Consider the following 14,651-nt stretch of genomic DNA (forward strand, 5'->3'; position numbering starts at 1 on the left):
GAACTTGTCCCGAAGCCACTCCTGCTTTGTCTTGGCTGTGTGCTTAGAGTTGTTGTCTTGTTAAAATGTGAACCTTCGCCCCAGTCTGAGGTCCAGGTCCTGGTCTCTGTACTTTGCTCCATTCATCTTTCCCTCAATTCTGACTAGTCTCCCAGACCCTGCTGCTGAAAAACATCTCCACAGCATGACGCTGCCACCAGCATACTTCACCGTAGGGATGGTAATTTGCCAGGTGATGGGTGGTGCTGTCAGGCTTTCAGGTGCCTTTTACTGAGGAGTGGCTTCCGTCTGGCCACTCTAGCATTAAGGCCTGATTGCTGGAGTGCTGCAGAGATGGTTGTCCTTCTGGAAGGTTCTCCCATCTCCACAGAGATATAGCTCTGTCAGAGTGACCATCGGGTATTGGTCACTTCCCCGACCAAGGCCCTTCTCCCCCGATTGCTCATTTTGGCCGGGCAGCCGGCTCTAGGAAGAGTCTTGGTGGTTCCAAACTTCTTCCATTTAAGAATCATTGAAGCCACTGTGTTCTTGGGGACCTTCAATGCTGCAGACATTTTTTGGTACCTTTCCCCAGATCTGTGGCACGACACAATCCTGTCTTGGGGGTCTACGGACAATTCCTTCGACCTCATTGTTTTTTTTTTTCTCTGACATGCAATGTCAACTGTGGGACCTTATATAGACAATTGTGTGCTTTTCCAAATCATGTCCAATCAATTGAATTTACCACAGGTGGACACCATTCAAGTTGTAGAAACATCTCAGTAATGATCAATGGAAACAGGATGTACCTGAGCTCAATTTCGAGTATCAAAGCAAAGGGTCTGAATGCTTATGTAAATAAGGTATTTGTTTTTTATTTGTAATACATTTGCAAAAATGTCTAAAAACCTGTTTTTGCTTTGTCGTTATGGGATATTGTGTTTAGATTGATGAGGAGAAAAATATATATATAAGGATGTAACGTAAAAAATGTGGAAAAAGTGAAGGGGTCTGGATACTTTCTGAATGCACTGTAAGCTTTTCTTTAATTAAAGACAAGGGAACAGACATCTAAACTAATTAAAGTGACATTCAAGTTCACAAATTCCCACATATCCAATGTGGTGTCATGGCAATTCCCACCCCCCACCTCACTTATGATCATCAACTATTACAACAGTTACCATGGAAACAACACTTGCTGGAATGTTCCATCTTGTTGTCATGGCGTGGTACAGTGCCAACCAGTTTCAGTAAAAAGCACCCCTTACTCCCTTCTTACTCTGAAGGCATTCGGGTGAGTTAGAGTTACTCATTTGTCCACAAAAAAATCAAGCCCTCTATACAATGTTTTTTTGTAGCATTCTCGTTCAACCTCTCCATGTAATTCCGGAGCTCTTGCGAGTCCCCCAGCTCGATGTCCGGACATACCCACTTAATGTCGGTGGTCTGTCCGAGTGCCAGCGGGCTTAAAACTGGGCATCCATTACTGGGCTTGATGTTGGCGAAGGTAGTAAATTTGACCCTCTTCCTCTTGGTGGTAGGTGAGTTGAGTGACTCGTTCCTGCCTCCCGGGCAGCCTCCCTGGGCACTGCCCTTCAGAACACCTCCGTTCAGCAACTGGCTGCCCTCTTCCAGGGTGCTGCCCAGCTCGTCCTGCTGCTGCTGCAGACACAGGCCCTCCTCCTGGCCAAGCCACACCCAGTCGTGGGCATGGGGCATGGCCTCGGGGGCCTCCAAGGGCAGCTCTTTATGGCGGTACTTGAGGGTGTAGGAGATGCAGTTGATGAGGAAGACCAGAATGGCCAGGCAGAAGACCCCCAGCAGTGCGTACATACCGATCTCCAGGTCAGTGAGGCTGCGGCGTGATGACAACAGATCCTCGTCCGTGCTGCGGCCCCTTGGCAGCTCCTCCTGGGCAGGGAACTCAGAGAACCCCCCAGGGACTCTTCCGTCGGCCGACAGCCTGTCCCCATTGGGCCTCACCGGAATAGGGGTCTTGACTGTCGTGGCCCCCCGGTTCATGATCCCAGCCTCAATGTCAGAAATGGAGCCTCCGTAGTAGGGCGGGTCTGGTCGTGTTTTGCCTCCAGGGTGGCTGTATGGCTCCTCAGAGCGGCCAAACCTAACGCAGACATTTCCCACCCCGGCTGCCAGAATGGTGCGTCGCTTTGTCTTCTGGCAGATCTCTGATGATGTCATCTCTACACGCACCAGTAACCCCTGACCTTCGCCGTTTGCCACGATGACTGGCCACTTCCACTCCGCGCTGTGCCGTACCGATACCACCTGCTCGTCCAATGAGGTGGCTGTGAGCACAAAGTGGGCAGGGTCGTAGTGGTCCAGAGGAGTCATGGAGCCGTCGCTGAACTGGAGCCAGGCACTGATGAGGGATTCCTGAGGACACACACACACAAACACACATGAATACACATGCACACACAAAGACATTGGAGTTCTTCTATCATAAGGGTAAACTCCAAATAAACCTGTCTTAGTAGTGCTTCAACAAAACCAATCCCCACCCACATGTCTACTCTAAAACACCAACTCCCCATGGGACACATAACTACTGCAGGTATTAAAGGAAAGCATGCTTCCCTGTCATAATATAGAGTGCTACTATGTTACTACACAGTAGAAAATGGTATCAGCAGGAGTCTAATCTTTTCATCTTCATCAAGAGAGAAAAAGAAAGAAAGAGTGAGTGTAGAAGTAAAGAGGGAGAGAGAGAGAGAGAACCCCTGCAGATGTAAAGATATGTTTAAATAGCCCATTTAAAAGCAGAGGAAGAAGAAGGACTCTGCAGCTGTTCCTCTGAAAATATGTCATAGTTTCAGAAGCAGACATCTTCATTGAGATTAGATCAAAACTTTGATGTCATGTTTGTCATTTATTGTCATGTCTTGTCCCTGTGCTCCCCATGCTATTCGTTTCCCTCTGCTGGTCTTGTTTGGTTCTATCCCTCTCTCTCCCCCTCCCTCTCTCACTCTCTCGCTCTCTCTTCTCTCTGTCGTTCCGTTCCTGCTCCCAGCTGTTCCTATTCCCCTAATCATCATTTAGTCTTCCCACACCTGTTCCCGATCCTTTCCCCTGATTAGAGTCCCTATTTATTCCTTTGTGATCCGTTCCTGTTCCGTCGGTTCCTTGTATTGTATTCACCATGCTGTGATTGCGTTTCGCCCTGTCCTGTCGTGTTTTTGCCGTGATTGTGTATCACCCTGTCCTGTCGTGTTTTGTGCCTTCATCAGATGCTGCGTGTGAGCAGGTGTCTCAGTCGACTACGGCCTGCGCCTACCCGGCGACCTGCAGTCTGTGGCCGCTTCTCCAGTTGTTTTCCCTCTACAAATCTAGAGGATTTCTGTTATTCCGTTTTGGACTTTAATAAACTCTGTTTCTGTTAAGTCGCGTTTGGGTCCTCTTTCACCTGCATGACAGAAGGAACCGACCAAGGAATGGACCCAGCGACTTCAGACGCTCGTTACACTGCCGTCGAGATCCAAGGAGCCATGCTCGGCAGACACGAGCAGGAATTGTCTGCTGCTCGCCATGCCGTGGAGAACCTGGCCGCTCAGGTTTCCGACCTCTCTGGACAGTTCCAGAGTCTACGTCTCGTGCCACCTGTTACTCCCTGGCCTGCCGAGCCTCCAGAACCCAGGGTTAATAACCCACCTTGCTACTCCGGGCAGCCCACTGAGTGCCGCTCCTTTCTCACGCAGTGTGAGATTGTGTTCTCTCTCCAACCCCACACATACTCTAGAGAGAGAGCTCGGGTTGCTTACGTCATTTCACTCCTTACTGGCCGGGCTCGAGAATGGGGCACAGCTATCTGGGAGGCAAGGGCTGATTGCTCTAACAGATTCCAGAACTTTAAAGAGGAGATGATTCGGGTTTTTGACCGTTCAGTTTTTGGTGGGGAGGCTTCTAGGGCCCTGGCTTCCTTATGCCAAGGTGAACGGTCCATAACGGATTATTCCATTGAGTTTCGCACTCTTGCTGCCTCTAGTGAGTGGAACGAGCCGGCGCTGCTCGCTCGTTTTCTGGAGGGACTCCACGCAGTGGTTAAGGATGAGATTCTCTCCCGGGAGGTTCCATCAGATGTGGATTCTTTGATTGCTCTCGCCATCCGCATAGAACGACGGGTAGATCTTCGTCACCGGGCTCGTGGAAGAGAGCTCGCATCAACGGTGTTTCCCTGCTCCGCATCGCAACCATCTCCCTCCTCTGGCTTTGAGACTGAGCCCATGCAGCTGGGAGGGATTCGCATCTCGAATAAGGAGAGGGAACGGAGGATCACCAACCGCCTGTGCCTCTATTGCGGAGTTGCTGGACATTTTGTTAATTCATGTCCAGTAAGAGGCCAGAGTCCATCAGTAAGCGGAGGGCTACTGGTGAGCGCTACTACTCAGGTCCCTTCATCTAGATCTTGTACTACTATGTCGGTCCATCTACGCTGGACCGGTTCGGGTGCTACATGCAGTGCTTTGATTGACTCTGGGGCTGAGGGTTGTTTCATGGACGAAGCATGGGTTCGGAAACATAACATTCCTTTCAGACCGTTAGACAGGCCTACGCCCATGTTTGCCTTAGATGGTAGTCATCTTCCCAGTATCAAATTTGAGACACTACCTTTAACTCTCACAGTATCTGGTAACCACAGTGAGACTATTTCTTTTTTGATTTTCCGTTCACCGTTTACACCTGTTGTTTTGGGTCATCCCTGGCTAGTATGTCATAATCCTTCTATTAATTCTATCCTATCCTGGAACGTTTCTTGTCATGTGAAGTGTTTAATGTCTGCCATCCCTCCCGTTTCTTCTGTTCCTACTTCTCAGGAGGAACCTGGCGATTTGACAGGAGTGCCGGAGGAATATCATGATCTGCGCACGGTCTTCAGTCGGTCCCGAGCCAACTCCCTTCCTCCTCACCGGTCGTATGATTGTAGTATTGATCTCCTTCCGGGGACCACTCCTCCTCGAGGTAGACTATACTCTCTGTCGGCTCCCGAACGTAAGGCTCTCGAGGATTATTTGTCTGTGTCTCTTGACGCCGGTACCATAGTGCCTTCTTCTTCTCCGGCCGGGCGGGGTTCTTTTTGTTAAAAAGAAGGACGGTACTCTGCGCCCCTGCGTGGATTATCGAGGGCTGAATGACATAACGGTTAAGAATCGTTATCCGCTTCCCCTTATGTCATCAGCCTTCGAGATTCTGCAGGGAGCCAGGTGCTTTACTAAGTTGGACCTTCGTAACGCTTACCATCTCGTGCGCATCAGAGAGGGGGACGAGTGGAAAACGGCGTTTAACACTCCGTTAGGGCATTTTGAGTACCGGGTTCTGCCGTTCGGTCTCGCCAATGCGCCAGCTGTTTTTCAGGCATTAGTTAATGATGTTCTGAGAGACATGCTGAACATTTTTGTTTTTGTCTATCTTGACGATATCCTGATTTTTTCTCCGTCACTCGAGATTCATGTTCAGCACGTTCGACGTGTTCTACAGCGCCTTTTAGAGAATTGTCTCTACGTAAAGGCTGAGAAGTGCTCTTTTCATGTCTCCTCCGTTACTTTTCTCGGTTCCGTTATTTCCGCTGAAGGCATTCAGATGGATTCCGCTAAGGTCCAAGCTGTCAGTGATTGGCCCGTTCCAAGGTCACGTGTCGAGTTGCAGCGCTTTTTAGGTTTCGCTAATTTCTATCGGCGTTTCATTCGTAATTTCGGTCAAGTTGCTGCCCCTCTCACAGCTCTTACTTCTGTTAAGACGTGTTTTAAGTGGTCCGGTTCCGCCCAGGGAGCTTTTGATCTTCTAAAAGAACGCTTTACGTCCGCTCCTATCCTCGTTACTCCTGACGTCACTAGACAATTCATTGTCGAGGTTGACGCTTCAGAGGTAGGCGTGGGAGCCATCCTATCCCAGCGCTTCCAGTCTGACGATAAGGTTCATCCTTGCGCTTATTTTTCTCATCGCCTGTCGCCATCTGAGCGCAACTATGATGTGGGTAACCGTGAACTGCTCGCCATCCGCTTAGCCCTAGGCGAATGGCGACAGTGGTTGGAGGGGGCGACCGTTCCTTTTGTCGTTTGGACAGACCATAAGAACCTTGAGTACATCCGTTCTGCCAAACGACTTAATGCCCGTCAAGCTCGTTGGGCGTTGTTTTTCGCTCGTTTCGAGTTTGTGATTTCTTACCGTCCGGGTAGCAAGAACACCAAGCCTGATGCCTTATCCCGTCTGTTTAGTTCTTCTGTGGCTTCTACTGATCCCGAGGGGATTCTTCCTTATGGGCGTGTTGTCGGGTTAACAGTCTGGGGAATTGAAAGACAGGTTAAGCAAGCACTCACGCACACTGCGTCGCCGCGCGCTTGTCCTAGTAACCTCCTTTTCGTTCCTGTTTCCACTCGTCTGGCTGTTCTTCAGTGGGCTCACTCTGCCAAGTTAGCTGGTCATCCCGGTGTTCGAGGCACTCTTGCGTCTATTCGCCAGCGCTTTTGGTGGCCGACTCAGGAGCGTGACACGCGCCGTTTCGTGGCTGCTTGTTCGGACTGCGCGCAGACTAAGTCGGGTAACTCTCCTCCTGCCGGTCGTCTCAGACCGCTCCCCATTCCTTCTCGACCATGGTCTCACATTGCCTTAGACTTCATTACCGGTCTGCCTTTGTCTGCGGGGAAGACTGTGATTCTGACGGTTGTCGATAGGTTCTCTAAGGCGGCACATTTCATTCCCCTCGCTAAACTTCCTTCCGCTAAGGAGACGGCACAAATCATTATTGAGAATGTATTCAGAATTCATGGCCTCCCGTTAGACGCCGTTTCAGACAGAGGCCCGCAATTCACGTCACAGTTTTGGAGGGAGTTCTGTCGTTTGATTGGTGCGTCCGTCAGTCTCTCTTCCGGGTTTCATCCCCAGTCTAACGGTCAAGCAGAGAGGGCCAATCAGACGATTGGTCGCATACTACGCAGCCTTTCTTTCAGAAACCCTGCGTCTTGGGCAGAACAGCTCCCCTGGGCAGAATACGCTCACAATTCGCTTCCTTCGTCTGCTACCGGGTTATCTCCGTTTCAGAGTAGTCTGGGTTACCAGCCTCCTCTGTTCTCATCCCAGCTTGCCGAGTCCAGCGTTCCCTCCGCTCAAGCGTTTGTCCAACGTTGTGAGCGCACCTGGAGGAGGGTGAGGTCTGCACTTTGCCGTTACAGGGCACAGACGGTGAGAGCCGCCAATAAACGCAGGATTAAGAGTCCAAGGTATTGTTGCGGCCAGAGAGTGTGGCTTTCCACTCGCAACCTTCCTCTTACGACAGCTTCTCGTAAGTTGACTCCGCGGTTCATTGGTCCGTTCCGTGTCTCCCAGGTCGTCAATCCTGTCGCTGTGCGACTGCTTCTTCCGCGACATCTTCGTCGCGTCCATCCTGTCTTCCATGTCTCCTGTGTTAAGCCCTTTCTTCGCACCCCGTTCGTCTTCCCTCCCCCCTCCCGTCCTTGTCGAGAGCGCACCTATTTACAAGGTACATAAGATTATGGACATGCGTTCTCGGGGACGGGGTCACCAATACCTAGTGGATTGGGAGGGTTACGGTCCTGAGGAGAGGAGTTGGGTTCCGTCTCCTCGGGACGTGCTGGACCGTTCGCTCATCGATGATTTCCTCCGTTGCCGCCAGGATTCCTCCTCGAGTGCGCCAGGAGGCGCTCGGTGAGTGGGGGGTACTGTCATGTTTGTCATTTATTGTCATGTCTTGTCCCTGTGCTCCCCATGCTATTCGTTTCCCTCTGCTGGTCTTGTTTGGTTCTATCCCTCTCTCTCCCCCTCCCTCTCTCACTCTCTCGCTCTCTCTTCTCTCTGTCGTTCCGTTCCTGCTCCCAGCTGTTCCTATTCCCCTAATCATCATTTAGTCTTCCCACACCTGTTCCCGATCCTTTCCCCTGATTAGAGTCCCTATTTATTCCTTTGTGATCCGTTCCTGTTCCGTCGGTTCCTTGTATTGTATTCACCATGCTGTGATTGCGTTTCGCCCTGTCCTGTCGTGTTTTTGCCGTGATTGTGTATCACCCTGTCCTGTCGTGTTTTGTGCCTTCATCAGATGCTGCGTGTGAGCAGGTGTCTCAGTCGACTACGGCCTGCGCCTACCCGAAGCGACCTGCAGTCTGTGGCCGCTTCTCCAGTTGTTTTCCCCCTCTACAAATCTAGAGGATTTCTGTTATTCCGTTTTGGACTTTAATAAACTCTGTTTCTGTTAAGTCGCGTTTGGGTCCTCTTTCACCTGCATGACATTTGACATGAGAAACACATCATATTCACTATATATAGGATCAAATGGCACCAAATGGCAGCAAATGTGACTCCATCGTTTCCAGTTTAGCCTTACAGATGGCTCATATATCTCATATAATTTCCATATATCATTTCTATCTATGGGTGAACATATTATACATTTGGTGCATTAGGTTGCTGAGGCATGTGTGCGTGGTAACCTGTTTGAGTTTCTGCATGACTTCCTGTGTGGTAGCAGTGGCGACGATGGCCCTGTTACTCCCTGGGCTGAGCTGGAGGGACAGAGAGAGAGAGGCCAGACACCAGCTGCACTCCCAGCTCTGTCACGCTCACTTTGTCATCCAGAACCCTGACCATTCGCTCAGCCAGGATCGAGTCAGACAGAGGAGACATCACCTGCAACATCATACACACACATTAGTATACACACAGAGCCCCCTCCCTTTACACACACACGCTTGTATTGGTTCACATCACCTGCACAAGCATTTACATTCAACGCATCATGATCGAAGACGTCAACATGACAAGCTTATATTGGCACTCAAGAAAGAACATAATTGACCTCCTTAGAGGAAACACCATGACCCAAGCTCTTTATTACTGTTCAGTGATTATATGACCCAAAACAAGGTGATGCATGTACTTGTACCCTCAATTGCATCTGCGATCTGCCAGCCACACTCTCAAAGACGCACACATACAAACTCCGCCTGCGTCTGTCTGACTGGCAGTTCCCTGCCTCCCGGGGCTGCTTGAGATATAAGCATGTAAATGTGTGTGATGAGAAGGGAAGCACTCCCATCTGCTCCCATTAGGCATGAGTCTCCTCTCCACCCTTCTCTTCTCCACCACCAGCCCCCACCCAGGCCCACGTCTCCACCCTGCCATAATGAAATGTCAGCACTGATCAGTGCCTCATCTGTACAGCAGTGGTACCCAAACTGTGGAGTGCACCCCCCGGGGAACCCCTGCTGTACAGGACCACAGGCTAGGCCAACACACTTCCCATCCACGGCACCATATTGTTAGAGCTGCACGGTTGCATGCTCACCACATAGACAAACACACTGGGAACACACAGGGCTAGCCGTGTAGATCTGTGTACTGTGACACCTCTAGGGCTGGGTCCATAGGTCAACATATGCTGTCATGATCATATAGGTACAGTTACCTTGTTGTTATCTTGATGTTACCTTGGTGCGTTTAGGTCTATTTAGGACAATTTTATTATCTAAGTGGGTACATTGTGTCACTGGTCAGATTAAGCCAAAAGCTTTATCCTAAAATCCAACAGAACACATACCACCACATTCTCATCCAATGAAGGAATCCAACAGAACACATACCACCACATTCTCTTCCAATGAAGGAAGTTAGAGGTAGTTTCACGAGCCAATGGTAACTTGCGTTAGTGCAATGACTGGAAGTCTATGGGTACCTGCTGGCATGCTATGACTTCCAGTCATTGTGCGAATGTTAGTTAGCATTGTCTCGCAAAACTACCTGTATATCCTCAAGATTATCTCATTATCAAAGAATTTGTGGGTAACGATTAAATTATATACTGTGTGTGAAAAACTGGAAACTAGCTGTTATTGGCAGAGAGGTTTGAAACTCTCTTTCTTTTTGGTTTTACAACTAATTTACCACCTGGGGGTGTCACCAGGCAGGCCAAAACTCCATCCCACCAAAACAGGCTGAAATTTCAGGCGTTCTTTTCACCAGTGGAGGCTCCTCAGAGGAGGAAAGGGAGGACCATCCTCCCTCTTCCTAAATTTCATAAAAATACAAATTGTAAAACATTCTAAAAGTTATCATTTTTAGATAAAACTATACTAAATAAATACAGTACCAGTCAAAAGTTTGGACACATCTACTCACGCAAGGGTTTTTCCTTACTTTTACTATTCCCTACATTGTAGAATAATAGTGAAGACATCATAACAATGAAATAACACATATGGAATCATGTAGCAACCAAAAAATTGTATACCACCCCTACCTTGTCACAACACAACACAAACGCGTTAAGAAGAAAATACATTCTACAAATGAACTTTTAACAAGCCACACCTGTTAATTGAAATGCATTCCAGGTGACTACCTCAATGTAGAAAATAGTAAAAAAATAAAGAAAACCCCTTGAATGAGTAGCTGTGTCCAAACTTTTGACTGGAATTGTAAATGAATTTATTAATACACACTGTTTTGCGATGAAGGTCTACAGTAGCCTCAACAGCACTCTGTTGAGTAGCACCATGGTGTGGCTGGAGGACAGCTTGCTTCCATCCTCCTCTTGATACATTGACTTCAGTACAAAAACCTAGGAGGCTCTTGGTTCTCAACCCCTTCCGTAGACTTAAACAGTAACTATGACAACTTCTGGAAGATGTCCTCCAACCTACCAGAGCTCTTGCACCATGAACTGACATGTTGTCCACCCAGTCAAAGGACCAGAAAATGAATATAGTACTGAAAGCATAAGCTACAGCTAGCTATCACTGCAGTGCATAATATGTGGTGAAATAAAGAGAGATAGAGAGAGTGTATTTTTTTTCAGTTTCACTTACTTAGCTAGCAAATGCAGCTATCTAATTTAGCCTACTCAAGCACCTTGCTCAAACAGAGGGATGCTGTGTTAATTATGACTATCCAACACAATACTGAAACTCTTCCAAGTCAAGGTAAGCTTTTGGTTTTATTAATTTATTGCCACCGGGGCCCGCCAGTGTAACTGCTAAACTGCTAACTGAGTATACACTATAACTTTATTGCATGATTGTAGCAGGTTTACTAACACGCCAGTTCTATTAGCTATGTTGACTATGATGTTACTTTAGCTAATATGGTGACAATGATGTAGGTAGTGTGGAGCACTTGATATGATATGGTTTGGCTTGGAATGTTTTTTTTTGCCTGGTCATATACAGCTGATGAGTCGTATTGAAGTCCACAAACATTAGGGAAAAGGTGAGAGGAGGAGAGCGCATGGATGCGAGAAGGAATATAACGTGGCTGCTATGAATGTGAACTGTATTTAGCGTGACCCGAGGTGTATTCATTCTGCCGATTCTGTTGAAAAACGTTTCTTAAACGGTCTGTCAATGTCTGTCAATGTGTCTCTGTCTGTCACCTCAAAAAAAAATCTCGGCCTGTGTGCACCTGCGGTGTAATCTTTCATTCATAGGCTACGTTGTAGCAACCCCATGAGTGTCATGTAGTAGCCTAAACCTATCGATTGAACTGGGTGAATGGGATATGAATAACAGTCATCCAATTAACTGTAATAGAAATAAAATCATGCTCATTCAAAAAAAAAACAGCATTGACCACCACTGTCTTAAACTAAAAGGGCATTATCTTAATGTTCACAATTTCACAGTATTATTCCAACCTCATAGTGTGCAAATATACAGTATATTAAACACAGGTAAATTATGTTTTACTGCACTGGGCCTTTAATTGCATCTGTTGGTGACATTGTAAAAACATGAATAACAAAACATTGAACCAATCAATGCTGCATTTGAAGCTTTCAGTAAGCTTTTCCCTGCCATCGTTACTAATGGAAGTGTTAGGGCTTGGGAAAAGCAGTGATTGTGCCTTTTAAAGCTAATAACCGGTTTGTCTGAGGTAGAGTGATTTATCAACTTAGCGGCAGGGCGAACCGCACTGCAGGCAGAGATGTATCTGATACATGAAATGGGTTGGATTTTTGGTTACTGTGGAGACCCAGGGCAATCTGCTCCCCTTTCATCAGAATTCCCTTTGATAGTTCGATTCCAAGACCCTCCATGCCAATTGCAGTGATTGCTCTGCTTTTTATCTGAATTTAATTCCAGACAATTGAAGACCCTCTTGTTTGTAGATGGATCTAAAAGCACTCCAATGAACAAAGAGGCAATTTTGCTATCAAATAAAACTTCACAGCTTCTCTAACAGCATTGTCAATACTCCTTTGAGGCTGCTGCATGTGGGTTTCTCTAAGTGCCAGTGTGTGTGCTTCAGGGAGAGAGGAAAATATTGATGAAGAGAGATCGAAAAGCATAGTGTGTTCTGTTTTGTGTGTTTCTATGCATGTGAGTGATCAGCATAAGGAGGAGGAGTATAAAACATTACATTTTTTTACCTGTGTGTGTGTGTGTGTGTGTGTGTGTGTGTGTGTGTGTGTGTGTGTGTGTGTGTGTGTGTGTGTGTGTGTGTGTGTGTGTGTGTGTGTGTGTGTGTGTGTGTGTGTGTGTGTGTGTGTGTGTGTGTGTGTGTGTGTGTGTGTGTGTGTGTGTGGTAAGCCACCTATAATAGCAGGGCAGGACAGGGACAGGATGGCTTCGTAGCAGAGTGAATGATCACAGGGTAAACAACTTTGACATCATAAAGTGCCTCTCCACTGTTATTGAGTCATAGTTATTCTCAAACCATCCTACAGAGCACACACAAATAGAGGGACAATACAGTGCAACCATTGATATAATTTCCATCCATTTCCCAATAGATATCTTTGCTGCGTGTTTCTGTCTGTGGGCCAGGGTCTCCAATGGAAATGAGAAATGGTTCTCAACTGACCAACCTGGGTAATGTAAAGATAATAGGGTATTGTACACTAACAACGACAAGGGGAGGATATGAATGTCCATGGATCAGGCCTTGGAAGAGCTGTTGTGTTGTTGGGGAAAACCTTGATCGATTGTATTTTACACCATAAGTGGGCACCCCTCAACGCTCTCCAGAGGAGCCTGCTGTTAGTAATGATCTACATGGGATGGGGGGAGTGTCTGGTGGTGTGTGTGAGCCTACATGCCCTCTGAGACTTAGCAGCCTTTATTGGGCGTGCCGCAGGCTCACGTTGCTTTGTCAGTCCCTGATAGGCTAAGTGTTTGTGCTGTGCCGAGATCGATTCGGTAACCTTTTGTAAAAGCCCCACTCGCAAAGAGCCTCTGTTTTCTTTGTATTTTTACAAACGTTCCTTTTGCACTGCCCATCCTCTATTATTTTGTCCAAGCAGGCACTCTTTATCTCTCACTCTCGGTTCATCATAAGTTTTCTCTCTGTTCCTAGCTCTCTCACACACACTAATGCTCTCATTACCACTCTTTCACCCCACGATCTCTGTCTCTCCCACTTTCGATCACACTCTTGGCATTTCACTCACACTGCTTCAGACTGCTGTATCACTCTTTAATCACTTCTCTCTCTCTCCCTTCATCTCCCTCTCTCTCACACCTGTAGTTTGGCTGTGCCAGTGTTGAGGCCCATCAGGACCTGTCCCTCCAGCAGATAGGCCACACGTTGGTCCTCCACCCTCAGTAAATCCTGGACCAGGTCAGTCACGTCCACCTGCCAATCACTGCCCAGCAAGAAGTCCTGTTGGCCATTTCCATCAACTCCCAGGGCCACAAAGTGTGTGAGGACCCGCACCGTTGTGCTCTGGTACTGGGGGACACAGCCACTCTCTGTCCTCTCACTGTCACTTTCATCAACATCATCCGCACTCACCCTCTCATACCTGGAGAAAATAAGAAAGAAAAAAAGCTTGGAAAGAAGCAGAATAAATGCAGCATTTAAGATGGAAAATGTAGAGCAAATCAACAGTTTACTGCAGTTAACACAGACATATTTGGATGTGGGTATTCGTTAACTCCGAAGCACAGATAAAACCATCTAAATGCAACCTAATTTCTTGCAAAAAATATGTTCACATGCAAGGTGAAACTGTTTGATATTTGAGAAAGTCTGTATTTTACAGTATATATCAAATAGTTCTCTACTCTGTTCTATTCTATTCCTGTATGGATTGACGCTGGTAGAGACGAGAAGCAGGTGCAGGGAGTGAACATTCAATAGCAACGGACATAGAAAAGGACAGGACAGCGTCTGGACATGAACACATAACTACAATAATGCTGACACAGGGAACAAACGGGGGAGCAGACAGTTATAGATGGGGCAAACAACAAAGGGAAGGAGTCCAGGTGAGTCCAATGAGCGCTGATGCGCGTAATGATGGTGACAGGTGTGCGTAATGAAGGGCAGCCTGGCGCCTTCGAGCGCCAGAGAGGGAGAGCGGGAGCACGCGTGACATTTCCTCCATCACTCTAGCTTCACTGTCTCTATCTTCTCCTCCATTTTATTCCATTGTTTGAATTAAACAAGGGATTGAAACCCTGTTACTTTCCCTACTAGCACTGTCTTTGCTGATAACTACTTTATTGAGGGGAAATATACTAACTACAACTGTATACAGTATGTTGTCTCCCCTAGCTTTCTTAAGAGGAATGCACTAATTGTAATTCACTCATGATAAGAGTGTCTGCTAAATTACTAAAATATAAATGTAAAATCTATAGGGACATCTACTATGATTTAGACCCATTCAGCAGCAGTAGAATGAGGTAAAGTACAGATCAGGG

At 47.3% G+C, this 14,651-nt stretch overlaps 1 pseudogene; it reads right to left on the bottom strand.

Annotated features, from left to right (window-relative positions):
- Positions 1 to 930: 930 nt before the first annotated feature.
- The window catches only part of LOC124006627, a 149,194-nt pseudogene continuing 135,473 nt past the window's right edge, over positions 931 to 14,651 (bottom strand).

This window comes from Oncorhynchus gorbuscha, linkage group LG20, assembly GCF_021184085.1.
Source record: "Oncorhynchus gorbuscha isolate QuinsamMale2020 ecotype Even-year linkage group LG20, OgorEven_v1.0, whole genome shotgun sequence".
NCBI classification, from domain to species: Eukaryota; Metazoa; Chordata; class Actinopteri; order Salmoniformes; family Salmonidae; genus Oncorhynchus; species Oncorhynchus gorbuscha.